The sequence below is a fragment of the Oxyura jamaicensis genome, chromosome 2 (genome assembly GCF_011077185.1).
Source record: "Oxyura jamaicensis isolate SHBP4307 breed ruddy duck chromosome 2, BPBGC_Ojam_1.0, whole genome shotgun sequence".
Classification (NCBI taxonomy): Eukaryota; Metazoa; Chordata; class Aves; order Anseriformes; family Anatidae; genus Oxyura; species Oxyura jamaicensis.
The window spans coordinates 61,827,996-61,855,484 of record NC_048894.1 but is presented as its reverse complement, the minus strand read 5'-3'; the positions used below and the strand labels follow the sequence as shown (position 1 = coordinate 61,855,484).

The 27,489-nt window shown below is 37.6% G+C and overlaps 1 protein-coding gene and 1 long non-coding RNA gene across 5 annotated transcripts in view; one reads left to right on the top strand and one right to left on the bottom strand.

Annotated features, from left to right (window-relative positions):
• BBS9 (Bardet-Biedl syndrome 9) overlaps positions 1-27,489 on the bottom strand; it is a 335,690-nt gene that overhangs the window by 98,298 nt on the left and 209,903 nt on the right. The window contains exon 23 of one of the 4 annotated variants that reach the window (XR_004748060.1): positions 11,864-11,944. The exons of the other annotated variants lie outside the window; for them this stretch is intronic. The gene's annotated coding sequence lies outside the window, so the exon portion shown is untranslated. The remainder of the gene's footprint in view (positions 1-11,863; positions 11,945-27,489) is intronic. 4 annotated transcript variants of the gene reach the window in all.
• LOC118161518 overlaps positions 1-27,489 on the top strand; it is a 62,952-nt gene that overhangs the window by 19,732 nt on the left and 15,731 nt on the right. Inside the window, exon 2 of the long non-coding RNA XR_004748066.1 lies at positions 17,931-17,935. This is a non-coding gene — a long non-coding RNA (uncharacterized LOC118161518). The remainder of the gene's footprint in view (positions 1-17,930; positions 17,936-27,489) is intronic.

The window sequence follows — 27,489 nt, the reverse complement described above, 5'->3', positions numbered from 1 at the left end:
AGGTTACAGATCAACAAGCAAATTTTACAAGGATTTTCATTATCACCAAGGGGGCACTTTGGTTAACCCTTTATCAATAAAACTTTGCCACAGGAATACAGCAGTTTTCCAGTTTCAGAGTTTCCCTTTGCCTGTCCTAAAAGCTTCACTCTTCCTCAGACGTTTGGCCAGTCCTGCTGACTTTAATTTTAGATCTCTGCTAATTTACTTGTTAATTTTCTTTTCATAATCCTTTTCATTTTGAAACATTGCCCACTCAGTATCACTTAGAGAAAGATATGTGAAAAAACGTAATCATAAATATTCACTGCTTTCATGCACAGAACATGACCAGAAATTTAATACTGTGTCAGCAGACTGTTTCAGAACTGCATCCACACACTCTCTGATGATATGTAAACTTGCTGCCTCACCCTTAAAACATTTTCTTCTTCAAAGCAGATACCAAAGAAAAGAGTTTGTTCCCAGTTTCTTAACATCAAAGAGAGTAGGTCAAATTAATCCCTAGTGTAACTCAGTGAGATTGGTCCTTGGTCTTATTCCCTGAGGAAAGCACTATTCCAAAACACACATTTAATTAATATACTCTCTCATCTACAGATTCCTACAGGGCTTTTAAACTCTTCCTTGTGGCATATGCTTTGCAAATAATGTAAATTAATACAAAGGTCCCATCTATTCTGGCACATTATTAACGTTAGAAAATAATTTTTAAAAGTATGTTAAAAATATTTCTACAAATACAGGGGCAACATGGAGTGACTGCACAACAGTGGAATGATGCAACTAACCTAAGGAAAAAACATAGAAGTAGCTTTAGAGTCTACTGCACTGTATGGAAAAGTGGTGGAAGAGAAGGAAAACAAATTTTGCTTGGGACTCTGCAACTGTATAGGCAAATACATATATATGACCATTGATCCTATCCCATCCATGTTAATAATTAAAAGCAAAGCTCCTATTAGATAAAATGTCAGTCACGGTTTTCATGAAAAGGGATAAAGTTCTCTCAGGGCTCTCACTCAGAGATTAGTATTGAATGGACTTAAGCATGTAAGTCCTCCTTAAAACACCATCTTGGGTGTAATGCATAAACAAAGGCAAGATGCACAGAAGTTTTTCTTGAGTCAGACCTCACATAAGGAAAATAGCAGCCAGAGAGAGAGAGAAATGAATGGAATAGTAATGGAGAAGAGTAATATAATCTCCTAACCGGGTTTAGCTTCTTTAAATTAGAATTAGAAATCAGCTTCAGTGAATGCCTGTTTTTAAAATCCTTTTAGTGCCTCTGCATCCATTTACCCTTTCTAGCACTGAAGTACAGTGATGCTGGACAGCAGAGACATTAATATTGTATATTATAATTTGCAAATGTGTGTTCTCATGGAAATTTCCTTGACAAATAAACCCAAATATGCCCATGTTCCATGGTTAGAAATAAGCCAAAAATATGAAGAATTGAAAAAAGGCAAAACTGTAACACCAGTAACGAACAAATGAGACACAACAGGACATATTTCCAAATGGGACTCCTCTGAAAGATTGATATGACGAAATAAATGAAAAATGAACATGGACTTTATCCTCTGTTTTGTACTTGCTCTGTAGATAGCCAGCTGAACTGAATGACTAGCCATCATAATGCAAATGCCTTTGATTACGAAAGCATCCATGAGGTCAGAAGAAAACCTCAAAAATCAGGAATTCATCTTCTGGAACTATTTTAAAAGACTTTTCTTTTTCCACAGATGATAATAAAATGACTTAATAGAACATGCGCTTTATGGTGTGATGTGATCTTTTAGCAAGAAGATCATGCCAAACATCCCATAGTTCATTATTTTTGGTGTGTGCAGACTTTTTGCATTAGAAAAACTCAATCCCTATTGTACTATATTTTCAGCTGCTTAGGTTCCTAAAGCACAATGCTTTTTTTTTTTTTTTTTTTGGGGGGGGGGAGGGAATCAAAAGTAATAAAAACTTGAAAGCAAAATGATGCTGATGCCTTCAGAATTTCTCTCCAAAAATTTAAGTGATCTTGCAACACATACCCAGTTCTTAGCACAATCTGCTTTAAAATACAATTCATCATTTGCAAAACCATTCTAAGATACAGTATTTATGTGCTTTTGCAATATAAATGTAGGTAATTTATTGTAGAAACAGTAAATTGGTATTTTCTTTATTTTTTTTTTTCTAATTCAGAAACAAAACCCATCAGAATGGCAAATCAAAATCACTGTTCATGCACTGTGCAGAGAAAGTTTCATCGGCATCATGGAAAATAAATGGATATCATGGTTCTGGAAACAACCTTTCTACTTTCAAGGGATAAGCTTTATAATCTTATCTCCGGCTTAAAAAACTGAGCAGCAGCTTCCAAAGACCACAGAGCTGATAGCTTATTCTAACCATGTTCACATTTGGGTGAGATCCTAGATAGATTGCTGTAGGGGGAACTATTTCAAAATACTTCAAGGAAGGAAACTTTGAGCCCTGGCGTGAAGTATTACTCCACAAGTAGTTCCACTGGTCAGCAATTATGCAACAGCAGCAAGACTGGTAGAAATAAGTTAAAAAGCTCTTCTCGATTCCCAAGGAAAAATAACTGTGTTTGTTTGGCTTGAAGTAAAATTTTACAAAAATTATTTGGGCTCTAGAACTTAATTCTGATTCTGACTTTCTGGATGACCTTGGGTGAATTTCAGACTCAATATATCTCAGCTCCTCCTATACTAAACTGAATGTAGCATAACTTACCCATCTCTGTATATCTTCATGCTGCTTAGATGAAAGGCATTTTGCAACATAAGTGCAAACTCTTGTTATTTATTGAAGCAGATATGTACCACAGGCTCTCACTTAATGTTGTTAAGGCCACCCTTTACCTTTTAATCTAGCAAGGGAATTATTGATTAATGGCCACATCACCTCTGTCAGAAGTATAAAGGCAATATAAGCATGCCTGTGCTTTACAAATCAGCCATGTTAAATTATGAGTTGCATAATTTTATCTATTTATCTGAACCTCTGCTTTAGTAGTTTCTCACAGTCTTACATAGGTATGCTTACATTAGTCAATCTGAATTCCTGTGGGTGGTATGCTGACGCTAGTGGTAAGGTACTCTCCACTTTAGTTTATGAGCTACTCAGAGATTACTACAAAATCAGTTCTTCCTTCCTTACATTGAGGCTTTTCAACTCATTGCAAACACAGGTTCAGATTTCCAACCCAACAGGCAGGACTAAAAAGTAAATATTGTTTTAAGCTGTAAATACCTATATTAACCACCCTATTAAACTTTATAGGAATCTACAGCATCCAAGGTACTATTTGCAAATTCATTTCTGAAAAAAAAAAAAAAAAATTTACACTGACTTCAATGACACCATATCAAGAATGATATGCTGTTGAGATTACTGTACTTCCTGACTGCAACTGACTGCACACAATTAGTACCCACTTGAAAATAGCAAAGACTGAAAAGATACAATAGTTACTAGAAAGGAAAAGTAGCCAGTTTAGAATCTTTTCCTGACAGTATAAATGAAAGAAATTTTCATGTTATTAATGTGATCTGTTCTTTGGTGTTGAAAGTGACAATTTCATAAGTTATGAAGATTCATTTCAAAAGTAACACGTTGCCTAAATTAACCCTACTGGCAAGTTGTTTAAGAATATCGTTGAGTTTGGAAGACAGCAAGGTAGTGACTGACTTAAAAATTAATATATCTTGGCAAGAAGTGATAAAAACAATGATATTAAGCTAGAAAGTAACAATCTATCTGTATCAGGTTATATCCATTCATAAGTTGATGTATTTAATAATCAAATGTAGATGTGCTATGAAGGAAATACACCATTTCCTGCTAAAATCAGTAGATTGGAAGAGCAAAACTGAGAATTTTAAGGTTTGTTGACTGAAAAGTGTTGCATTAGCAGTAAATAAACTGAATGACTAAGTAGACTTGTCACAATAGGACAGGAGCAAATTGTCACACACCCAGTATCAAGACAGGTGTTTTTTCTGTTGCTGTTTTGGTTTTGTTGGTTTGGTGGGGTTTGTTTTGTTGTTTAATATGGCAATAAATTGCAACTAAGGAATAATGTATATAAATGCCTTTTTAATCAAAATATTGTTACAAAAAGTAACCAGCAACCCCTTAAAGGTAAAGTACTGCCAAAAAACAAATTTGACCAAAAAATTTTTTTTTAAAAAAAGGCAAAAGCAGCTTTTAAGATCTTGGAATTGCAAATAATGAACTCAAAATATAACTCCTCTAAATTCACAAGTTAGTAACTCCATCTATAGATTATTGTGAGTTGTAAGAAAAAAAAGAAAAAAAAAAAAAAAAAAAACTTGCAGCTCCCTGTAACACGTTTTGTGTGTTACACAAAAGGAGAAAACAAACAAACAAACAAACAAAAACAAAACAGCATTTTTTTACAAAAGTTGTATCTCACTTTAAAACAAGCAAAATGTATGAGGCACTCCCTAATCTTGAATCTAGATCTAAAAATAACATCCAAACACTATGAAGTCCAAAGGAAAACCAAAGCTTCATTATACAGTGGAGCTGTTGGATAAAATGGTAGGTTTGTCTCAGGCATTTCTTTTACTGTACATTATACTTTGAAACCACTAGTATCTACTTTATTTAGAGACTGTCACTATCAAATACAGCATCTGGTCACACAAAGAAAGAGTACCAAAAAGAAAGTGCAATAGAAGTAAGAATTACCACCTTAAAACTCTAGCATGATCTGAAAACAGGGACATAGATACTAGAATACAAAATTGTATTTGATTAAAAACTATTGTTATATGCTTTGCTGAAAGCATTTTTATCCAAACTATATTTCAGGCAGTGCTCCCAGGCCAGGGTAAGCCAAAGGTGTATTTGTAAGAAACAGAAGCAGACCTATCTTAAGTCAGAAACCCTGGTCTCCCAAGAAGTTCACAGAGGTCCCATCACTGGACCCAAATGCTTTTAACTTTCCTTTATTCTCTGTTTTTTATTCATTGTCCTCTGATATATTTCTAGAGCTGACATATTTGTTACCCCTTAAAGAATTAAAGCCTTTTAATTCAGATCCACAGATCTGCAAAACAATTTTTCTGCCTTCAATAATACAGTAGCTGCCTAAGCACACTCTTCAAACTGTTTCAGCATTTAAATCAAGCAAAAAAATAAAATAATTTAAAAATCCCAAAAGGACGTAGAAAAACATTATTTAGTAGAGATTTACATATCCAAGTAATCAATAAATTACCTTTTCCAGCCTCTATCTCCTCCAATTTCTGAGAATTCAGTGGATACAAATGAGATTTCTATAGTGTATCCATGATCCCCTTTCTTTTCCTATAAACAATGTTGATCTGAGTTCTTCCAGCTCTCTAAGCTACTTGGTAGAAAGCTGTCTTTCTAAAGTTACTGTCCTTCTAGCAGATGACCCTTGATTATCTTCATCCGATGATCTTCAATGTATGATCTATTCAGTATTGATGAAAAATGTCATCAACTGAAATAATTCAGAAAAAGAGCCCTGGGTTGTGTATAATTAAATACTAGAAAAAGTAAAGAATGAACTTTTAGCCATTTTCTCAACAAATATCTTTGTTGAAACAACAAACAGTCATAAGTTTCACAATGTAATTGGATGGACTAGTTCTCTAGACCTTTCCTTTCATAATGAGCTTCAGAATGCAAAACTTTTTCATTGCTACTACTGTGCCATGGGGCTGGAATTCTACACCAAGACTCAGGCGGGGTGAGGAAAAAAAAAAAAAAAAAAAAAGGTGAGAATTCAAGTAGTGTTACATTAGAAATGAAATTTGCAGTGTGATTAAAGTATGCAGAGAAGCTTTGCAGTCTCAGACTTGTATGCATAAACTGTACATATAGAGTAACTACAGCAAGCTTTTAAAGTTCTGCAGGAGCTGCAAATAGCTGCAAGGCCCAAAACAAAGCCAAGGAACACTTGGAACTTCTGAGAAACTGAATGTCAACACAGTATCATTTGTGAAAGTATGCAGTGAATTCTGAGAAGCTGCCTTGCAAGTCCCAGTCCAAGCAATGACTTTAACAGGTGGCTTAACTGCTTTTCCTCCTGCCACCCTTCATGAACTAGTTCTATTTTGAACATTGAGCGAAAAGCAACAGCCAGTGTAAATCTCCTAATCCCTCACTCATGACATTTAAGCAGACAGCATTGTATGATTCACGTTAAGTTTCCATTAAAGGACTTCCCTGCTTTAAGTATTTTTCTGTGAAAGTTTACAATGCTAACACAGGAAAATCATCAACAGGCAAATGGGCTGGAACTCCGACAGGAAGCTGTCACCAAGCCTTTGTGAGAAACTGAGTGTCAGATGATATCAGGAGGTTACCGATCAACAGAAGAAAAATCAGCTCCACATAAATTCTCATCTTTTTGGTCTGCATGAATTCCTGCTTGTGTCTGACATGTTTATTGTTTCAAATATTTAATATTAGAGATTAGAGGAACTGAGGAAACCAGGACACTCTGGACAACAGAAAACTAATCTAACACAAAGCTTATTGTCAAATAACTGTTTCTTTTTTTTTTTTTTTTCCTGTTCTGAAGCCAATAATTCCAGGTATCAATATACATAATAGTGCAACTATGTAAGAATATATTTGGCAATAAAGATACAGTGAGCCTGCACATCCAAAAAAAGACTGTTCCAACCTTAAATTCCAACTGGGTGCATGAAATAGTCACATGCATAAACCCATTCCTACCCAGTAGAGCAGTCTACTGATACTAAAACACAATCTGGAACCTCATTGACTTCATCAGCCGGAATATCACAATTAAAATGGATTACTGATGAATTGGATCCTCATGCCACTTCTTCCATCATATAATGTATCCCAACAGATTCAGAGGTTTAAATGACATTATGAAGATGGATATGACAAATGAAGAGGGATTATTGAAAAATTTGATTCCCGTTCATTTACATAATAAATATTAGACTACAAAATGGGATTTTCTCATCATTGTTAGCTCTAAAAAGGTACTTATATTCTTTTTTATTGGCTGCTGTTGTTTGCAAAGTCTGAAGTAATAGTTGAAAATAAAAAAAAAAATCCAACTGCTGAAGAAAATACTGGATCAATATCATAATTTTAGGAATATCTGTCAATGAGGCTTACACAATCAAACAAAAGAAAAAAAAAACAGGAGTATCTCCTTTGATTCTACTGAAGAATATCTGATTTATTGGCATCTGGTATAGGTATAATTTGATAAAACAAATTATTAACCTGACCAAAACCTGTGCTTAATTTATGAAGCATGATGACTTAAAAATCAGATAAGATTTAGAAGTAAGCTTCTTCAACTGTATTCTACTTTATCAAAAAACACTAAACAAGTTGTGAGACAAGAGGATGAAAGCCTTAGTATTTTTCTTACATACAGAGAATACTTTTTGTTTCAAGTTCATGCGTACTTCAAACTGTGTCATAATCAAACATGAAGGAAAGCATAAACTATTTATGCTTTTTTTACAGATTTTAGGAAATCTGTAGATGTCTCTAATATCCATATCTATTGGAGAATGGACACATCTCTATGAGTAAACTGGTAATCTGATTCTTCCCATGCCATTAAAAATAAATAAATAAATAAAAATCTCCAGGCCTGTTTTTGTGTTTGTTTTTGTTGTTGTTGTTGCATTTTTGTTTGTTTGTTGTTGTTGGATTTTGCGGGGAGGGGAGGGAAGCCTAAATCCTAGATGGTACATGGCCACAAAAGGAAAAGAATACCAGCAAGAAGATCAGCCATCTCAGGATCTATTCAAGTAACTCAAGGACTTGATTCACCTCTCTATTTGCTTCAGTTTCTTCCAGCCCATGCTATCTTTTTCATCTTTTGCTTAAACATGGAATTTCACAGTCTCTAACATGATCTCCCCTTTAAGCTCCTTAGACACACAGGAAGTGCAGGATGGCTGGTTGAATAAAATCAGAAAAGATTTTATAAGTCTATAAAATCAGAAAAGTCTATAAAATCAGAAAAGAGATCATTCCCATCATTAATGGGAAGCTAAAATTATATCAGCCCAATTTATGTTTGCTCAGTCAGAAAGATATAATTAGTCCCTCAAATTTAAAGTCAGGACAATGCAATACAAATCTAGCACCAAATTTTTTTGTTTGCTTTTTAAAGTAATTTATCTTAGTAGTTTTCAGTTATTTATGCAGAGCAAATTTAAAGAAAAAATATACATTTTTCATTTTTATCATAGAGGCTGTTATGGTAATATAATTGTCAAGGAACATACGGATGTTACGTTCAAACCTCAACCACATAGTTTCTTGCAAAAGGCTACAGTGGTGAAAAATGTTTTGACTATATAGCATTTATTGAATAAACAGAAACAAAAGACCTTTTCCTGATATAAGACTATAAATCCAGAAATGTTGATGATAATATAGCTTAGGAACAGATCAAAGAAGAGGATTAATTAGAACTTTATATCTTTATATATATATATATATATATTCTACTTAGAGCATCCATTCAGTAGTGTATAACATGCATCTAGGATGATGAGACCAAGACAAAGTAATACTGTCTAGAACTATAGCAATTTTTTTATTGTGTGCTCAATGCATCAAAAAGTATAGAGCTTTACCAGAGACAGAAAAAATGAAAAACAAAACAAAACAAACAAACAAACAAAACAAACAAAAAATACTTTCAATTGGCTTGCACAAGCAGGAAAATTGTCTTCAAGCTAATTTATGCTGCTTCAGGCGTGGTTATGAAAAAATAACTATTTTTCCAATTGATTTTTTGTTTATCTTCCACTATAGTTATTCTTTCCCCATTGAACAATATTGTATATAACCACAGAACCTTTTCATGCCTTGAGTCTAAGTCCACAGGCCTACACAGAGCAGATCAGTCAGCCTAAATCTGAGTCTAAAATATGATCAAAACAAACATACACACACAAAAAATCAAGTTCAAAACCACAAGAATTATTAGTTCTGCTCATCAACTACATTTTAATAGTTTTTACAAGTCTAATTCTGAAATTGTTGTGAAAACTATCTGGCAAAAAAGCAAACTATAACTTATCAGGGAAAAACACACAAAAATATAAGCAATCTTGAGTGATTTCTCAACAGCTGCATTTTAAAAACAGGATCACAATTGCAAGTGCATAAACTCTGATGAAAACACTGATTTATTTTTAAGTATGTTGTACTTGGAAAATCATTATGAACTAAAACAAGGCAGAGCTGAGCAATGGAAAAGAAACTAAAAGAAGTCCATATGGGTTTCCATCTTTTCACATTTTTCCCAGACTGATCCTGCTGCCCTCACTGTTCCTTTCTGTGCCCCAGAAATACTTTCCCTCCCTCTCTTGTATTCACGCCACCTTCAGTACAGAACTCAGAGATGTGACTCCCTCCCTTTCCCTCCCTTAGAGCTGGTTACACATTTGCTTCTCATTCAGATCCTTCCCAAGATCCATTCTCCAACAAGTTTTCAATAACACTCCATAGACATATGCATTCATGCAAGACCAAAAACTCAAATCTAGGAGAAACTAGGTCCCTAAGTGTACTTGTGAATTTGGACTTGTAAGATCAGGCTGGAAAACCAAGAGACAAAAACATAATAGCTAAACTTATTCCAAATTTGATTCTGCAAATTGGAAAGCCAATGTGCTAAAAGCTGAGCTTTGGGAGACACACAGAATATCTACTCACGAATCACTAACAAGGGGTGAAACACTCAAAAAAAAGGAATGTCTAGTCACATGTATACATAGTCCAGGGAGACAGTGTAATATCTTCAAAGCAAAGGGACCATTAAATTTAAACAAACAAATAAATAAATAAATAAAAATTTTAAAAAGCTGTGTGGAAAGCACCTGAAAATAGTCAGTACGAAATATGTTATTTTTCATCTGTTGGAACATCATCTCCTTCTCTGTCAAAAGTGTGACTCCCTGCTGAATGTCTGCATGCAGCTGGAGTGAATTGAAGACAGAAGTCTCCACTGAAGATGGGCCCATTAATAAACAGGGTTCTCTCTTAGCAAAACAATGTATCCCTTCTCCTCCCTATGTTTTTGAATACACATAGCTGTCATGCCCGAGTTTTCCTCTGAAGAAGTGCGAGTGTATTTTAGTAATATTGTGGGAATGCCCAAAGTACCAGGATCTGCAAGGGATTTGGTTAGCTTTCAAGCACATTCCCATTGACTCAGTGAAGCCAAGGGGAACTTTTAGTCCAATGGACATCACTTAGTGTATTTAAGGCATCTCTAAGACTAAAGCAGAGGAAGAACTCTCAATTGTTTTCTTATGATATCTGTCTGTCCTTCTACGACCTGTTTTAAACAAAACAGGTGTCTCAAAACTGGTGTCTCAAATCCTTCCTTTAGAAAAAAGACACTGAAAGCAATCTCATATCCAGTACAGTACAGCATCACAAATAAATGTTGTCAGTAATGAGAAAAAAAGTTTATAAATTAAAGACATGAAAATACCAAATTGTGTAAGGAAAAGAGATCATAAAACTGGGTTTCTTGTTAAAAAATAATAATAATAATAATAAAAAAAAATGCTGGCTTCATCAGAGAGTATCAAATGTACAACAACAAAAAAAAAACAGACTCAGAGAGAAAGAAAAAGAAAGAACAAGAAGGAAGGAGAGAATGGAAGAAGGAGAGAAACAACAGCTTGCCTCAGTAAGAAATTCTCTGTGGTATCGCAACTAACATTTATCTGTATCTGCAGTCCCCTCTTTACTGGTCATGGTATTGCCAATGTGAAACAAGTCAGCAATTGGCAATAATGCAGCCTGATGAATAATAATCTGCTGTACAGTTTCAGAAAGGAAGAATATTGAGAAAGGCAATAGGGAAAAAGTAAATCCAACAGAAAGCTGAGGATACAGTTTGTTGTTGGATCCACTTTTGTACATCAGGAGAAAACTGCTTTCTCGCTTGCTTCACTAACAGCAACAGACATGCACAAACAGTAAGAACAAGAAACACTTGAAATTTTGGCTCAACACTAGACTTCTGGGTAGTGGGAAAGTGCCATGATATGAGATGGGCAGCCAGAAGGTGCTTTATATTGTGCAGCCCCAAACACCGCATGTGAGATACTAAGATACCTCAGCTTCTGCCGAAATAATTTTCAAGCATTCAGGATCAGGCCTCTGGCTGTCCAGTGCCAGATGTTACACAATACATTCCTGGAACAAGATCAGCATAGATGAGAATTGCTATGTTTAGGACAGGACATAATGGGTTATGAATCAGGAGCACTGAAGACAAGAAGCTATTCTCTGTTCAAAAAGACGTATTTCCAACATGGATTAAACACACCAGTAAAATAGTGACTGCAACTTTGAAAATATCACTGCAACCATTTATTCCACTTAACATACCACCTGCATGACAGAAAACAAAAATATGTGAATACAAATGGAAAGTAAAATTTTACCACAGTTAAGTATACCACACACAGAGACCTTTTCATACAACATTATCAGCCAAAATAAGAAATGTCAAAAATTATAATGTCAGTGAAATCTACTAATAAAGTTATATTTCATCAGGGTTAAATCCAGTGGGGACAGCAATAAAACCCTGGTAAACAACCTTAAACTAAGCTTGAAAAAAATAGTGCAAAAAACAAGTACCATTTTTTTTATTTTATTTCATTCTTTTTGCAGTTAATTGGAGGACCAAATTAAGGTACTTTAAGTCATCTAACTACCTACAAGGCAGGTGCAATCAAGTGGCTAAATCGTAAAGTACAGCTGTGCAATTAAATAGCAGACAGAAATTTGTCCCTACAAAATTAGAAATCATCTTTCAAAAGCAGGTCCTTGACTTGCAAAGTAAGAGATCCTTATACTTTATGGCCAGGAGGCTTTTCTGTTCAAAAGAAATTTGAAACAAACAAACAAAATAATTAAAAATGAAAAGGACTCATGAGAGATACATTAGTAACAGGTATGATTTTTTCAATTCCCTTTAATCTTCTGTGTAGCTTTATAATTAGACAGATCTGATCCAAGTGAGGCAGATTAATCCATAAACCTGATTAAATGAAAACTCTAATTGAGGTTTCTACTCTCTGCTCTTTGGATTGAGTTATTAAATTAATTTCTCCTATACCAGCTCAGATGTAATATGCTTTCCTTTTAAGACAGCAGCTTTATAAAACTATGAATGTTTCTAGAAGTCTCTAGGCAAGTTCAAACATGTGCTGCCATCCAACCTGAAGTTGAGCAGGAGCCAAAAATAATAATAATAAAAAAAAAAAAAACACAACCAACCAACAAAAAACCACCACCCATCCCCAAATTTCAGTTAAATCAGAACTCTGAAGTTGTATGGGGAGGCTAGCTAATTATGGAGTCTATTTGGCTATTCTTCCTAGATCTTTTCTTGATATAGATCTTTGAACTTCTGCCCATGCTAAGCCTATGAATCAGTGTCATTTACAGCACTCATTAAGATAACTGAATGTGGTAAAGAGGAAACATATACAAGAGATTTTATGTAGAGAGGAGATTATATATATATATATATATATATATAAATGGATTAGTAACACAATTGACCACCTCATAGATGTTTTTCATTTTTTTTTGTGAAAAGGAAAACTAAACTGCACAAATAGTTATTTGTCTTACTCTCATTTTGTCTTTATGCTTAATTAAAAAAATAGTTTTATGTACTTCACCAAAACATAAGAGAAAATCACAAATTTATGGTATGTTGTATAAGAGCAGATATGAGGACTGCAGATCAAAATGGTTAAAACAACTTTTCTTAAAAACAGCTCTCCAATGGTAGTCAAGGGTTTTGGCTTAAAACACTTCCATGTTTAAACCAAAAGCAAAGAATATTTACTGAAAAACTAAAAGAACAGCACTAGCTCAGGCCTCATTTCTGCAAACTACCTGTCTATGAATAGTAACATTGCTTATACCCTAAGTTATTGTCATAATTGTATGATCAGGGGCCAAAATAAGTATAATTATGCTACACTGTTTAAAAATCCTGGTTTTGATACTAAAAACATGCATATAAATGGTTAAACTAGAAGTGGCTACATATAAATAATTGATCCAGAAAGATAGAACTAAGTCTTCAAAGTTTTTTTTTTTAATATACATATATATTTTTATCGTGCAGAACAAGATGAGAGAAATAAAAAAATAAACAAAATTTCAGATAAGAGAAAAATAAGTTAAAGAATATTCAGCCTTTGTGGTGACAAGACATCATTCTTTTGAGAAAAGGCTTTGATTATCAGATGAACGTCTAATGGAGAGTGCCCTCGAAGAAGCATTTTTTTCCAAAGATAATTTCTGTTTTTGTTTGAATGAGTGGCTTTTAGATGTGGAAACCTAATAAGACACAGCTGTACTTTTTCCTTCTCCAGATAAATAAGTTTAAATCAGACTGAGAAAACAATAGTTAAAAGTCTAAGAGGCAGAAAGGAGGAGAAGAAAAGCAGTTACGATGAATGCATTTTAGACCAACTTTGCCTACTAATAAACATGTGACAAAACAGGTAGATGTTACTCAGGAAACAGGTGACTAACCTCTAAAGTGGTTATTCACCTTGCTAGAACACCAGAAGCATGAAGGGCCCACAGGAAAAAAAAAAAAAAAAAAAAGTGGGATTAAAGAACAGAGAAGTTTGACACAACGTTGCAGCCACTGATATCAAGAAGTACAGTCCTTCCCTACCTGAACTGAAGATGATTGCTTTGTGTATAAATTTTATACCTATACCTGTACAGCTACACAGAGACTTGACAAATTTCACTCCTCAACCTTCAAGTAAAGGAGAAGAGGCTCTGAAAGGCCAATGAATGAAACACAGGCAAGGGAAGTGTTTATGTAAATGATACATGGGATCAAATCAGATCTAAGTTAGGGCAGCTAAGAAAAACAATATCCCTAAAAAGCATTCTGACAGGAATTAAATTACTTTTTTTTCCTAATGAGATCCCTTGAAAAATACAAATCTGATGAAAAAATTTTGCAATACCAGATCAGCATTCTAGGCATTTGGCAACTATTGAGTAATCTACTCTTTAAGAACCGTACATGGCACAGTACTGAAGTGCACAGAGCATTTTATTAAAAGCTAATTTCTTTGATAGATAAGCGTAAAATGATTTTACACCTGAGCCACAAAATAAGAACCTAAATTCAAAATTATATATAATTGAGGCTTTCAAGATTTGTCCTTGTATTTGACTAAACTTCTGGACTACAATTCCTAAATTTAATCATTTCCTGAATTTTGTTATCTATAGATATATACATAGGTCTATACTTTGACAAGACGGTGCAATATGTCTCCTCATTGATTTTTGTTCTGTTTGTATCAAAGATTTTTCCACTGAACAGCAAATGTAAACATAACTGTTGCACAAAAGCCAACCCGATCTGAATGTCAAAATGCTGCTGGGTATCCACAAAATAAAAAGTTGATCAGTCTTTGTTAAATCTGTTGTTTTGTTTATAGACCAATAATCTATTTGTTTATAGCCATATATGAGAGACGTCATAGAGAGTAGTAAAAGGTAAAATAACCCAGTACCAAGGACAGCCAGAAATAATTTTTATCAACATGACACATCTCTAGTTTTGCAAAAGCTGATCATGGATCATCCAGCAGATACATCTTACTTACAAATGCATCTTACATTTAATTTCACTGATGAAGATTATTTTTGCCAGCCCTTCACACAGTAACATAGCATTTATCATAGAAGAATTACATCTTTTTAAATTCAAATTGATCCAAATCTCTAAAAAATAAAAAATACACCTATGATAAAGCAATGTAAAGTACTGATAAATGCACAAAAAACATTTCCCTTAAGCATCATAATGTAGCAACATTTCCTATTCCAAAATGGGAAAAAAAAAAAGAAAAAGAAAAAGAAAAAGAAAAAGAAAAGAAAAAAAGAAACAACCATGTAGGTGTGTGGGCAAGATCAATAATGAGGTTTAAGATGAAGACATACTTTTTGAGTTTTACTTGAATGTGGGAGCACACAAATACACTTCATACTTTAATGATCTATAATGATCTCATTTAACTGGAAATATCCAGTCAAAAACAGAACTGTAAGATGAAATATTCTAGATGAAAACAATTGCATCTGCAAGGTTTTTTACTATAAGAATACATTCAATTTAAAGCAAAACAGCACTGGCAGAATTTTAGTATTTTAATAAGCAGAAATAAATTACAGAAATGCTTTATTCAGAACCATGAGTTAAAATTCAACAGCATGTTTTGTCAACTATGTTACCATTATCATATACATATACTGGGTGCACCTACATTACAATTTTAATTTGAGGTCATCCCTACTTTCTGTACTTTGATTCATATCATAGAACATTCTCAAACAATAAAGATTAGACTCCTTTTAGATGAAGCAACACTAGAAAATATACAACCACTAATGGAGTCCATTGGACCAGAATAGAGAGAGTTGGATATAAAACATCCTGAAATGTAGATAGTTTGAGTATCAAGCTCTCCACAAAGTCTCCTTCCACAGATTTTTTTTCTGCTCTGCACTTTATGGATATACATTACTATTGCTATTTAGACCACATGAATTATGCCTACTGTCATATGCACTTCCATTGAACTACTGCTGAATAAAATGTATAAACAGCACAGAGAACTTCCTGTTACATCTCCCTGCTCTTTGGCATCTAAGCTTAACACTATTTTTTGTCTCCTGAGTACCAAGAGGTAACCTGCTGATGCCACATTTCTAAAAACATAGTAAAACAGCATAAGCAATATTGGTCCTCAGACAGTCAACTGCACTTTCCCAGCCCTTGTCTTTTACCTTTCCAAGACTGGCTCAAACATTTTTGCAGCTATGTGAGGGTCTCAGAGAACTGCTTGATGTTAAACCACCTGATTATGCAAGTATGGTATGATAAGTCCCAAAGCAAAGGAACATTCAGTCATGAATGCCTGAGCCTAGAGTCCTCTCCCAGCTCTATGTGGCTCCCTGAACAAAATGCAGAGGCACTGAACTGTCATAAGCAGGCATCAGGGTGAGCCGCAAAACAATACATGGAAAGATATGGATATCTTAATCAGTCTTTCAGTTAATTCTTCAGAGGAATTTGCTTTTTTCACTAACCATCCAGAAGCTTAGGATGCTAATTTAAGTTGAAGCTTGAAATAAACATTCACTTTTTAAAATACTGAAATACTTTGTTAGGTGCCTGAAGTATGCAGTCAGAATACAGCTCTTCATGCTTGACCGAAATTGGATTTAATTCAAAAAGAAAGCCTATCAGTGGTATCAATGGCCTTGAATATATTGTATATATCCATACACTACTATGTTAAGGTAGAGTAGCCAAAAGTAATCAAATTAGTTTAAGGAAAGATGTCATCTACTTTCTCTATACTGAATAGTGAGGTCAGTGGAATAAAAGTCTGACATTTAGAATCATTGGAGCCAGTAGAAAATTGTCTTCCCTTCTCTTTTTTACAAATGCTAGGAATCTGGTAGTGTTGACTTTTGGAAAAGGCAAGTGTCTTGCTCCTTTCTAATTCTAATAGACTGGGTCAATAACCTGACTATCTTGATAAAGCATTCCAATTATGGATCAGTCGTTCTAAATAAATCTCACAGAATCACAGAATCACCAAATAGTCTAGGTTGGAAGAGACCTCCAAGATCACCGAGTCCAACCTCTGACCTAATGCTAACAACTCCTCCACTAAACCATATCCCTAAGCTCTACATCTAAACATCTTTTAAAGACCTCCAAGGACGGTGACTCTCCAATTCCCTGGGCAGCCCAGTCCAGTGACTAACAGCCCTTTCAGTAAAGAAGTTCTTCCTAATATCCAACCTAAACCTCCCCTGGCGCAATTTTAGCCCATTCTCCCTTGTCCTGTCACCAGGCACATGGGAGAATAGACCAACCCCCACCTCACTACAGCCTTCTTTTAGGTACCTGTAGAGTGTGATAAGGTCACCCCTGAGCCTCCTCTTCTCCAGGCTAAATAGTCCCAGCTCCCTCAGCCGCTCCTCATAAGACTTGTTCCCCAGACCCTTCACCAGCTCTGTTGCCCTTCTCTGGACTCGCTCAAGCACCTCCATGTCCTTCTTGTAGGGAGGGGCCCAAAACTGAACACAGTACTCGAGGTGCGGCCTCACCAGAGCCGAGTCCAGGGGGACAATCACTTCCCTGGACCTGCTGGCCACGCTGTTTCTTATACAAGCCAGGATGCTGTTGGCCTTCTTGGCCAACCTGAGCACACTGCTGGCTCATATTCAGCCAACTATCAACCAATACTCCCAGGTCCTTCTCTGCCAGGCAGCTTTCTAACCACACATCTCCCAGCCTGTAGCTCTGTTTGGGGTTGTTGTGCCCCAGGTGCAGGACCCGGCACTTGGCCTTGTTGAACTTCATACCGTTGGCCTCGGCCCATCGGTCCAGCCTATCCAGATCCTCCTGCAGAGCCTTCCTACCCTCGAGCAGATCAACACATGCACTTAACTTGGTGTCTTCTGCAAACTTACTGAAGGTGCACTCGATCCCCTCATCCAGATCATCAATAAAGATGTTAAAGAGGACTGGTCCCAGTTCTGACCCCTGGGGGACTCCACTAGTGACCGGCCTCCAACTGGATTTAACTCCATTCACCACAACTCTCTGGGCCCGGCCATCCAGCCAGCTCTTCACCCAACAAAGCGTATGCCAGTCCAAGCCATGAGCAGCCAGTTTCCTGAGGAGAATGCTGTGGGGAACGGTGTCAAAAGCCTTACTGAAGTCAAGGTAGACCACATCCAAAGCCTTTCCCTCATCCACTAAGCGTGTCACCTTGTCACAGAAGGAGATCAGGTTCGTCAAGCAGGACCTGCCCTTCATAAACCCATGCTGACTGGGCCTGATCGCCTGCTTGCCCTGCAAGTGCCACATGATGACGCTCAAGATAATCTTCTCCATGAGCTTCCCTGGCACTGAGGTCAAACTAACAGGCCTATAGTTCCCTGGGTCTACCCTCTGGCATTTCTTGTACATGGGCATCATGTTTGCTAGCCGCCAGTCACGTGGGACCTCCCCTGAGTGAGACCTCAGGGGAGGTCCCATTCATCTCATACGAATTTAGATAGGGAACTCAAAGCTATACAGGGCACAAACTTTCAAATAATAAATTATGTCTAAAATAACTCAGAAGATCATTCCAGAAGAGATTTAAAATGTTCATAACTTAATAAGACATTTTTATTTAAAGGTTTAATGAATGAAATGTAAGATACTGGCAGCTTTGCCTCATTCCATTGCTGTGAGCTCAGTGGAATCAAAGGGACAGAGGTGGGGGAGTTGTGTTTCAACTCATGTAACCATGAGAATTAAAAGTACCTTATGAATCTGGTTAGCACAGTTTTCATTATACTGTATATATTTGGCTAAACACGTATTCGAGTTCCAAATATACCACTTAACCATACTACAGATCTCTGCAGGTCCTCCAAGGTCAGTAAAGCTCAAACTTTCCTATTCACACAACTATTCTCTTGAATCAGACTAATCAGTTACACTCATTAACAAAACTGCACTTCTTGTGTTTGGTATTGTGTTGCCAGTGTTGGCAATTTCCACTCCTATCAAGCCTGCCTGTCACCATTTTTCCTATCTCTGTTAAATACACAGTTTCTAATACACTCTTCTAAAAGCAGGGCAATGATTTGAGACAGCAGGGTAAAAATAAAGAGCAGAATACCAATTTTACAATCTGTCTTAACACAAACTGAAATGCATTGAAAATCCATTCAGAGACTGTTAATATTTAGCCTCTACAGAAATGAACTTAGTAAGTGTTCAATACAGTTTATCTCTGTACAAACTGATCATATGATTTTTCAAATTTAATTTTAAAGCACTGCTTATCAGCAGGATGACATATATCAAGGGCTTCTCTAACCACAACACAAGAGACTGCTTCGTACCTCACTTAGACTGATATTAACTTTAAAAAACTGAATAGGGTTTTGTCATCACAATCTAGGCAAAAGAAAAGATGGGCAGATCCTATACCACTACCTTGCCAGTGCCAGTGCTTCTATGGCACTGATCATCAAAAGACCTGATAAATGATAAACTTATAAAGAACTGATAAAATATTTATCAGTTGCAATTATCAGTTTTCTTCTGTTCCTTTAGTAAATGTGAATCAATTACCAAGATGTTTTCTACCGGTCATAAATCTATGTTGGAAAACAACGTAAAATTTTTACAAATTTCTCAAGTTCAGCCCAATATATGACAAATTGCTTTGTGCTGGAAGAACTCTAAAAATACTGACTCCAGTTTCTACTGGGATGGCAAGTAGAAAGAGGTGTCAAATATCGCTGGACAAATGGAACAGTTATGAATGACAGGAAGATTTTTATTTATTTATTTATTTATTTTGTAAGAAAGGAGATGCACAAAACAAGGGAGTGCATCTTGTCTATCACGATAATCCAGTGGAAACTTCTTTGGGTTATTTTATATATCTGCACAAAGACAGCAAGCCTCTTGGGATGTCTCTCATCATAAGCCTGCTAATTCTACTTCAACAGTGCTTGCCAAGAACAGTCTCCCCTGAAACTGTTACTTATGAAAAAATCAGGCAACACACATTACTTAATGTACATTGCAGATTTTAAAACCCATCCTGTTTGCTGTACAACCAAAGGTTTTCTTTGTTGTATTTTAGAACAAAGCATATCACCATGGTTCTACTCTGAGGGCAACATATATCTAGCAAAATTAGCCCACAGATCTCAAACGGCTCTAAAAGCACACCTCAAGAATTCAAACAACCTCTATTTTTGTGTGGTAACAGATAATGATGAGCAAGCACACTTGAAAAATCCACTTTCAGAGAGCTAGCTGAATATTTTGCAATTTAGAATTAATGGAAAAGAATGCAGAAGGAAAGCTCCCTCCATCCTCTTTTCTGAGAGAGAAACTTAGTACTTCTAAGAGCTGGCAGAGAAGAAATTACAAACATTTGCACTCACGACACTTTTTAAAAATAATTAAAAAAAAGGGGGGGGGGGGATGAAGGGGTGAGGATGGAGGGTGGTCTTCTCACCCAGAACTACAGGGCCCTCAACAGGGAAAATGTGAAGGAAGAAAAACTTTAGAAGTGAAACCACAGATAATTCAGAGGTCATATAATTGTATATATATATATATAATCTGTGTTTGAAATCCAACAATTTAAGTGGAAGACTGAGAATTAGAGCATATTTATCCTGTATGAATTTTTAATTAACTTTTGTCTGCTTTTCCACAAATATATTCCCACTCATCTTTAGAAATAAGTCTGAGCACACTTTGAAATTCTCTACACTGTGAGCAACGTGCATACTTAAAATTTCAGCTGGCTACATTTTGGTTATTTGTTAACAACTGCATTAGTTAATGTTACTGCTTCTGTTCTGTGATTCTATAAATGATCTCTGTACTGTGACACCTGACTGTAAGAGAGCAAGCAAGCAAAATCACCTTCATGCACAAACCTGAGGTGTGCTTCTACAATAACTTCAACAGATATAGCTGATGTCTGTATTGCCTAATTTGTGGCTGCCCACGTGAGACCTCCTGCTTCTATCAACACTTTTGGCATACCACTCTTTCTGTTAACTGAGAGGCAATGCTAGGCTCTAGAGGGAACAGAAACCTTGATAGATGTTGACCTCAACTCTCGTAGAAATTACCCTGAATCTCCGAGAAGAAACAAAGGGATGGTAAATATGAATAAAGCAAGAATCATTTGGGGGAAAATACACACTAATCATTAACTGAATTAATGTAATCTTGCATTTAATTCAATGACCATTCTCTATGTGTAATACAGTAAATTAAATGCGATATATTTGTATAAATTTGGGAACATCCTATACTTTGAGAAACGGTTACTGAATGAAATTCAGACTGCAAAATCTTAGAACTGAACGTGCAAGGCAACCCTGATATCTAGACAGGAGGTACAGCAGTCTCCTATCACCTTTGCCTTCATAAGTGTAAAGTGTAAATAAACATTAATACCTTCTGCACTACTAGCAAGTATCACAAGGAGAGCACTGAAAGAAATTCGTTATTCTACAGAAAGAATGTAGTTCGAGTCAAGGTTTGAGAATAAAAGCAGAAACTGGGAGCAGAAGGGGAATCAATTCAAAACAAGATGATCAACAGGAAAAATAAATCTGAAATACAGATCTGATGGGTTACCACAGGACAGCTGGATGCAGTTACTGGAAAAAGAAATCAGTTCTGGCTAAATAGCATATGTTTTCTAGTTTGTCTGTGCATTGAAATACACAATACAGGTCATGATGTATTGCATTACTATAAATATCAAATATTGAGGATCCAGAAAAGAAATGTTGATATACTGGATGTGACACATTACTTTAATTCAGTCTATAATTGTCAGAATAGTACATCAGAAATCAAATGAAATTTAACAGTGGTTCTTGTGGTGTCAGGTTTTTTTTTTTTTAGTCTAGTTAAATTAATGTATTACACTTTGAGTTTTTGACAACTCCTCTGAAAAATCCTTTTAACAAAGGGAAAAGAAAGAAAAGAATGAATTGTAATTTAATTTTAGAGCACTCCAGTTTGATTTCTAGTCCATGCTCAGATGTCTGGAATTCAGCCAGAATAAAAACTGTATTTTAGGGAAAATGAACTAATATAGCCCATGAACAGTTTATTACCCTAAACTTTAGCTGCTGGCTATAAATATTCTAAAATGTTAAAACTGCTGGTCAAGGATATTTATGTGTTGGCTTAGCTTCACGTTTATGATGGAGCCTTGACCTATTCTCCATTTGATGAAACTAACAAAATGCTAACGAGGATTGGAGAAGCAGCTGTCCTAATGTGACATTTCTTTCAGGCTTATAACCAATTCTACTCTAAGAAAGACCAAATACAGTTGATAGAGAAAGACTGGAGGGTGTTTTCACTTTGTCTACTATGTTTCTTTGTGAATCCAGTGAGACAACATATACTTAGCAGTGTTGTATGTGCTTAAGAACATTTTTGGATTAGGTCCTGTGTCCACAATTTTAGAGCTGTGAGAAAATTGCCAGGAAAGAACATAAATGAGTTCTGGCACAATGGACTGAACACAAGAATAAACAGGCTCACAAACATACACAAACCACCGTCCATGGTGGCATAAAAATAAACTTGTATTTCCAGCAGTGGCTCATTATGCAACGCAACTGAGAATAACTTTACATTTCAACTTAATTAGGCATAGCACACAATTTTAAAAATTTGAATAACATGCTGGCTTCTTCTCTCAGTGCTCTCACTAAGGGTTCTGAATATGCTTCGGCTATTCTGGTTGCAAGTCACATAGTGGCATAAGCTAATGTAAGCTTTCCCTATTCCCATCTCTAACCTTAAACCAGTATTCATGCTACTGCATTCGTGAGGTGAAAGATTCAGGGAGCTGATCAAGTCAAAAGCTAAGATGTAATTTCATATTACACTTATTTTATATACCTATGGCCTACTGCCAAAATGGATAGTTGTTTTCTTCTCCATGCATCATGATGCACATACCAACCTCTGCTATAGCTGAGCTATCAGCTTTGCATCTGTAGACCAAGACACATCTCACTGTCCCCATAAAACAACAATCTTTCCTTTTGGTGGTCTAACTATAATGTATGAAGAGTAAGGTAAAAAACACAGCTTGAATGGCATTTGGGGCAAGGTTTCAACCAGCTCAGCTCCCTGAAGCTGCTTTGTCATATAAACAGTAGCACTGACACCAGCAAAGTGAGAAGGGAAGCTGTCACAGCTTTATCTTCTCTTCCTCTCACCACCACTTGGTTGCTGGCAGGAAGAAAAGATAAAGTGGCAGCAGCCCTGATTTTGGCATAGCTCTTTCAGATATAACCAACATGGTTTAAAGTTGGCTAACCTACTTACTGCAAGCAGCCTAGCTAGGCAAAAGTTATCTTTTCAGATACATTTTGCAGCAAGGACTGAGGAATAGTTGCAGTGACTACTAGCAATGCAGGCTATGTGCTAGATGCTGCTAGCAGAACAGGCCTTCTCCCTGATGAGAAGGACCTGGGGGTGTTGGTTGATGGGAAGCTCAGCATGAGCCAGCAATGTGCACTTGTGACCCAGAAAGCCAACTGTATCCTGGGCTGCAGCAACAGAAGCATGGCCATAAGGTCAAGAGAAGTGATTGTCCTCTGCTCCGCTCTCATGAGACACCACCTGGAGTGCTGTGTTCAGCCGTGGGGCCCCCAGCACAAGAAAGACGTGGCTGTGTTAGAGCAAGTCATGGAGGACCATGAGGATAAGAGGGACGGAGCACCTCTACTATGAAGAAAGGCGGAGGGAGTTGGGGTCATTTCGTCTGGAGATGAGAAGGCTCTGGGGAGACATTATATCAGCCTTGTAATACCAAAAGGGAGCCTAGAGAAAAGCTAGAGGGGAACTCTTTATCAAGGATTGTACTGATAGGACAAGGGATAATGGCTTTAAACTAAAGGAAGGGAGATTTAGAACAGAATTATTTCCTTATATCTATTCTGTGAGAGTGGTGAGGCACTGGCACAGGCTGCCTAGAGAAGCTATGGATGCTCCATCCCTGGAAGTGTTCACAGTCAGGTTTGAATGGGGCTTTGAGCAATTGAGTCTAGTGGAAAGTGTCCCTGCCATAGCAGGGGGTTGGAACTAGATCATCTTTAAGGGTCCCTTCCAACCCAAACCTTTCTATGATTCTATGATAGCATCCACAAGCTTTTAATCTTTTCACAACTAAAATCTTTTCTGCATTGTGACCATAGAGAAGAGAACTAATACCTGTTTGATGTGGAACATTTGGCGTGTTTTCTATTTTTCTCATTTTCTACTGCGCTGTTTTCCTGTCCTTCTTTCTTACCTTTCTTTTCTTTCACAACCTCCAGTGGGAACTCTCAAATAGTTGTGGTATTAAATCTCTAGTGGTTGCCAATCTCAAAGCAACAATTGTTAGTACTCATGCACATAATAAAAAAAAATAAAAAATAAAAAAAAAAAGACCCCATTTTCTGGAATATTAAACACATCAGAATAAAGCTAAACAAGAACAATATTTTCATTATAAACAGAGCCACAGGAAGGCTTTAACTTTAACTGCATAAAAGCTCAGCTTCTCATTTTTACATATTCTCCAGGGTGCTAATATATAGCTATGGTACTGCACTGTGTTACACAGTCCATTCCATTGATCTGTCCATTATAGTAAGTGTACTAGACTTAGTGAAGAAAGCTATATGACAACTATCTATGACTCAAGAAAAAAAAAAAAAAAAAAAACACATAAAAATCATATTCGATAATCATTTGAGCTTAAAAAAAAGTGTAGCCTGACTGGTGTCACAACAATTTGACTCTACTTATTCAGAAAATGTAGCAAGCTAAGAAATATGAGGTTTCTGTTGTGTTTCACCTTGGTCTGTCAGGCAGTATAGTCTGTAAATAGCATGTGATTAACTAAAGGAAATATATCTTCAGTATGTAGCATAGTACATAGTACATTTGTTCTGAGGATGGCAGGAAAGGAAACAGACCTAGTTTTATCACTCCAGACAGCACATCCTCTGTGCTCCTAAATATTTTGGAACATCTTTTTATCCCAACCTGCCCCCCCTCCCCCCCAGCAACCTCAGGAAGGGAAGTACCGGAACAGGTGAAAAAGTAAATGCGAGGATACTTTGTGGAGCATGACAATACAGAGTACCACAGAACTAGAATGTGCTTAGTAGAGATAGCTGCTATTTGATAAGGCTGACTAAAACTGGACTACCGCAGGGAAAGTAATAAAACTTCACTGTTGGAACTGGATCTTAATAAAGGCTACTATTATACTGCTGCCTGCGCCTTTTGTGAAAATCTTCCTAAAATGTGATACTGTCCCAAGGTACACTGCTATTCTTTAGGAATAGCATCTAATCATCCTCCAATCACCCTCTACTAACCTTTCTGAGATTGCAGTGAACTTGCCAAGGCGATCAGCTTTGGGGCAGATGTGTTCTGCAGCAGAGTGGGTGATCGAGGAGGGCAGGGCTTTTTTTCTGCATCAAGGTCCACTCGAAGCAACAGAGGGAGCTGCCAGGACCTGGCAGCCCTCACAAGGGAGGCTGACAAGGCATAGGCGGAACCAGCAGTGCCCCCTCCCCGGCCGTTGCAAAGCAGCCCCTAGGGAGCGTGAGCAGCCGGGAGTGGGGCGACCAGGATGGGCAAACAGGGAGTGGCGCGTCAGAAGGGCGGGGCGCAGCAGTTTGTGAGGCAGTTCACACAGGTGGGGTCTCTCACCACTCTTTTGCATCAGTCTTTCCCATCAATACTTGTAACCTGCTTGCGAGGAACCTAGCCATGGTATCAACCAGGCAGAAGACCGTGGCCTCTCCAGCCACAGACACCCATGTGGCTACTCAGATGAAGGTCTCAGGGAAACAAGCGGCCATGCAGGTCTTGGGCTGCAGGGTGTGTCTGAGTCTTCTGTCAGTATCCGACAGCAGCAGCAAGGGGTATGCCTGTGGGAGGTGTGCCCAGGTTGAAGAGCTGCTCAGCCAGGTAGCAGAGTGTTGGGAGGAGGTGAGCAGGCTGAGGAGCATCAGGGAGTCGGAGAGGGAAATTGACTGGTGGAGGTGTACTCTACCCTCTCTGAGACAGACTCACGAGCCTGCCACAGCACAAGTGTCTCCTACTACGCAGAAGACAAAAGTTCCCTCATCCTGCCAGGCAGTAGGAGGAGACCTAGGCCAAGGGGGGGAATGGAGGCTGGTTCCCATTCGAGGTGGCAGGCGAGCCCTCTCCCTGCCCACCTCACCTTCCCAACTACCCTCATATAACAGGTATGAGCGTCTAGAACACGACAGTCAGAACAACGATGTAGACAAAAGCTCGTCCCAGTTGGAGAGGGTGCCTAAGGCAAGGCAACCTACCCCCCACATTGCTACATCTTCTGTCAAAAATGAAAGAAGGGTTATTGTCATGGGGGACTCCCTTTTGAAAAGGACAGAGGGCCCAATATGCCAACTGGTCCCAACCCTGGGGCTCAGGTGAGAGACTTTGCTAAGAAAGTCAAGCACCTTGTACAGCCCACCAACTACTACATGCTACTGGTCTTTCAGGCTAGTAATGATTAGGTAGCAATGAGAAGTCCGAGAGCGATCAAAAGGGGTTTTAGGGCTTTGGGGTGACTACTTAAAGGATCAGGGCACAGGTTGTGTTTGCCCCTGTCCTTCTGATTGGGGGGATCGATGCTGACAAGCAGAATCATCACATTAACACGTGGCTTCGGGACTGGTGCAACCAGAAGAACTTTGGGTTTTTCGATCGTGGGAAGGTCTACGTGACACCAGGCCTGCTGGCACCACATGGGATGCACCTCTCTCAGTGGAGGAAAAGGATTTTTGCTCAGGAGTTGGCAGGGCTGACAGATAGGGCTTCAAACTAGAGTCAAAGGGGGAAAGGGATAAAACTAGGCACTCTGGTGATGAGCTAACAGATGGTGTGCTAGAATCAGAGAGACTGTGTGCTAGTGAGGTGCTTCAGTCAGCTCCACAAGATGCTGCATGTAGGGAGGCGCATTCAAAGTGCTTCTACACAAATGCATGCAGTATGAGGAATAAGATGGATGAGCTAGAAATCTTGGCCCAGTCTCACAGCTATGACATCATCAGCATAAGTGAAATATGGTGGGACAACTCCTGTGGCTGGTGTGTTGCAATAGATGGTTACAAGCTCTTCAGGAGGGACAGGCAGGGTAGGCAAGGTGGCGGGGTGGCGATGTATGTGAAGCATGGGCTGGACTGCGTGGCTCCCAGCCAACATGGGTTCATGAAGGGTAGGTCCTGCCTAACAAATTTGATTTCTGTTTATAATAAGATCACCCATCTAGTTGATCAAGGGAAACCAGCTTATGTGATCTTTTTGGACTTCAGCAAGGCTTTTGGCATGGTTTCCCATAGGATCCTACTGGACAAAATGTCCAGCATACAACTAGACAAAAACATCATACTATTGGTGAGCAATTGGCTAACAAGCAGGGCTTAAAGGGTTGTGGTAAATGGGGCCATATCTGGCAGGCAGATGGTCACTATTGGGGTCCCTCAAGGCTGCATTTTAGGGCCAGTCCTCTTCAATGTTTTTATAAATGATTTGGATGTAGGACTAGAAGGTGTTTTGAGCAAATTTGCTGACGACACTAAACTTGGAGGAGTTGTGGACTCTGTTGAGGGTGGAGAGGCCTTGCAGAGAGATCTGGACAGATTGGAGAGCTGGGCGATCACCAACCACATGAAGTTTAACAAAAGCAAGTGCCGGGTCCTGCACCTGGGATGGAGCAACCCTGGCTATACGTACAGACTGGGTGATGA